This window comes from Alosa sapidissima, chromosome 14, assembly GCF_018492685.1.
Source record: "Alosa sapidissima isolate fAloSap1 chromosome 14, fAloSap1.pri, whole genome shotgun sequence".
NCBI classification, from domain to species: domain Eukaryota; kingdom Metazoa; phylum Chordata; class Actinopteri; order Clupeiformes; family Clupeidae; genus Alosa; species Alosa sapidissima.
Window position 1 is genome coordinate 20398575 of NC_055970.1, and position 3667 is coordinate 20402241.

Sequence of the window (3667 nt, forward strand, 5' to 3'; positions counted from 1 at the left end):
TGCTGCTTTGATCTTTTCAACTTCTTTGTATTGAGGATAGAGTCAGGGAATCAATGATAGAGCCATTGTGTTGATGAGACTCATTACAGAAGGTGTTGGTTGGTAAGCAATTATGTCAGCTCAGAGCTTGTCTTTAGAAAGAATAAGGTATATGAACAACAAATTCATGAGATGATTTTAAAAAAGACACTCTGCTCATCCATCAGTATTTGAAGGCACGTTTGCCTAATGATCTATTTAAGACTGATGAAGCATGGCGCATGGGGTCTGTCTATCCCACATTCCATTATTTTAACATATCCATGTTTCATTAATGTAACCTTTCTTACTGTGTTTTTAAAGGTCTTGGATGCTGACTAGACGCTGAGAGAGAAATGTTGTTTTATTTATTTATTTATTTATGTATTTATTATATTGTATTTTGGTGTCGTTGTTGTTGTTGTTGTTCAGACTAACAAAGCCCCCTTCCGCATTTGACATTTCAACCAAAAACACTCCACAATAAGACACCCTGCAGTACCAAAGGGGCTGAGAGTGTTGGTCATTGCACACTGACCTATACACAGTATGGACACTGCTTAAGAGGTGAGTTCAAGTGGTCATGAGGGAGAGGATAGGCCTAAATCTCATAGCTCACATGGCAGCTGGTCATAGTGCCAATATGAAACACCTAAACAAAACCAATAGCAATTTGTTTATAGGCCTAGTTGAAGAGAAAAATGACTTTGTGGTCTCTAGCTAATACAAGAGGCTCAGTTATTGGGTGCTTCTAGTCTAAGACTAGTAAAATGGTAAAATGTAGCTTTTTATTTTACGTGTCAGCAGTTTCCAACAATGGTACAAATCCTTCCGATGTTTTGCTGCCATCTAGTGTCTGAAAACGTTAAAATCGTGCTATTGTGAAATATGGGGCAAAATGAAACACCCAATTGAAATTATAATGTCTCTTTAGGTTTGTGCACTTACGTTTTAAAAGTAATTGCTTTCCATAACAACCATTATTCACACACAACTTCATGTTATAGCCTAAGCTAAAACACAGACTTCGCTACCGATTTTCTTCTTGACGGCATAATATGGGTCATACATATGTTTTTAACCAAACAATTTATATACTATATCAACATGTAAAATACCCACGAGCGAAAAAGATCATAGCAGAGGATGGTTTCGATCCATCGACCTCTGGGTTATGGGCCCAGCACGCTTCCGCTGCGCCACTCTGCTGCGGAAAACGTCTTCGAAAACAATCGTTTTTAAAGCTATAGCGTCACCTGAATTGCAAGCTTTCTCAATGTGTTTACCTCCGAAATCTCACTGTTCCGTTAATAGCCTAATTGAAATAAAATAAACGAGACGATCATGCTTTTACCTCATTACCAGCTTGGTTGGTAGATGCAATTAGGACCGACGTCTTCGATTTCCAAGTGTAATGCTTTGGCGTTGTATTTTGAACAACTAAAAGCTAACTCGTCATTTAACCCTCCTGTTGTGTTAGGCTACGATCAAATTACAATTTTTTCTCTTATCTCAAAAAATGTATTATTTTATTCTGACTATCATAGGCTCAATAACTTTGTTAACATAGGACATCTGAACACACAAAAGCAATTTTAATAATTTGCATAACAATTTGTAGGCCTACGTGTTTATTTTAGAACACCCATGTGTAGGCTACCCCTGGTCAGAAATGAATGGGTGAGAGAAGATGGTCAGTGTATAAAATTGAGTCCAGGCACATACTGTAGGGCCTACCTGTTGATCAGATGGACTGCATTCACACACACACACACACACACACACAAATAGGCCTACACACTCACTCCCCATCTATATGCCAGCCCCCACTGGAACCTTTCCCCAGTCTTCCCCTTCCTGACTTGAATGGAATGGAAGTTAAAAACTGGTAATATCCAATAGAACTTAAGTTGATACAAATTGTATCACAACATGATAAGTGTAACTATGGATTTATAACAAGCTATAATGCAGCACAAAACTATCCTCCTAAACATGAAACAAACTCAACAAGGATTTGTTATGAGACAGTGTAGCCTACCGGCCACGTCACACTTACCCCCCTTCGCCACCTCCCCCAACATTCTAAATCAAAATATGCACCATATTGCTATGTAACATAGTAATATTACACACCATTTGAAAGCTTGGACTCTTGGGAATCCATACATGACAACCTTTTTCATGTGCATTGTCAAATTAATCTTACTATGTCTCAATTGAATTTAAATTCAATTCAATTTTGTGTAGTCATTCTATGTCAGAACCCCTAACATACAATTTAAATACCAACAAGAAACTTCAGATTGTAAGCTTTCATTTGATACCATGATTATGCTTCTACCAAGGGGTTCATTCACAATACACCTTTTATTGTCAGTATGCATTTTGGGTAACCAAAAGTCCTACGGGGAGTCTCCATAGGGCATTTTGCAAAACGCATGGACATGCCTTTAAAAATAATTGTGTAAACCACTCATCGTTTCTTCTATATTGATCCACTTTTACACACAGCATCACAAGACCTGATGCTAGGGCACAGTTGTGTTTCTCAAGTGACTTAGAGGGCTGAAATGTGGTCAGTTCAAAAATGTTTGTAACCCAGTAGAAAGAAGAAGAAAAAACAATATATTTTAGCCTCTGTGACAGTACTTCACACAATTAATCCTAATTGTGTGATATGATTGTTTCCTAAGAAACTACAGGGTCTCAGCTTTCTAAAGAGGTCAGGCATTTTATGGTAGGCTAAAATAGGTGGGAAATGACCAGGTTGGCTGGGTTGAATAGCTCAAAGCAGATCTTATGGGGGCAAAAACTTTGAGTCATGCCACGCTGATTAGGCCTAAGGAGAGAGGCCATAACTGCTTCTCCATTTTTTAGTCAAACCTCTATTTCTGTGCCAAACTTGGTCTCCATTCTTTATCTGGTTTCACCCCTACTGAAAATAACTGCTTTATAGGACAAAAAACTGCAATATATACTGCAAATATTCTGATGTACAGAATATATACTGCAAATGTTCTGATGTGAACGCATGTTATATGCAGTTACATGTCCAAAATAGCCTACTGCATTTCTGCAAGAGCAATACAGTGTAACTGTAATGCATTTTTAATGTAAAAACACTCCTGCATCTGGAGTACAATGAATTCCTTCTGCAGTTGTATGCTGATTGTTAAAATATAATGGCTTTGTCTTTATACTCTTATACTAAGAGTGTAACGTCTCATTTATTTGTTGACTGTCAGTCAGTGCACTTGCAAGCATTGGTCACTAGGAGGCTTTGTGCTTCATGGATGAAGGCTGGTTTCAAAATAGTAACATCCTGACCTAACTGTGGAAAAATGCTTGTTAAAACGGCATCCAATAGACACGTTTACATATTTTTGTTTAATTCAGAGAAAGCATTCAAAAGAAAGCAAGCAAGCAGTTGTGGACACATAGAATAAGTGCTGACAAACCAGATGGCAAGTTCCACCCTGCACCTCTGTAATCAAAGTGGCATTCAGGCAGCTTGTGAGGATGAGCTCATTTGGCATCCCGAAATTCCCCCCGTAGAACAGGCGGAAACCTGACAGTGAAGCAGCGGATCTCGAAATGTCAATATACCCACCGCAGACTGCTCCAACACAAACAGAATAGAACCATG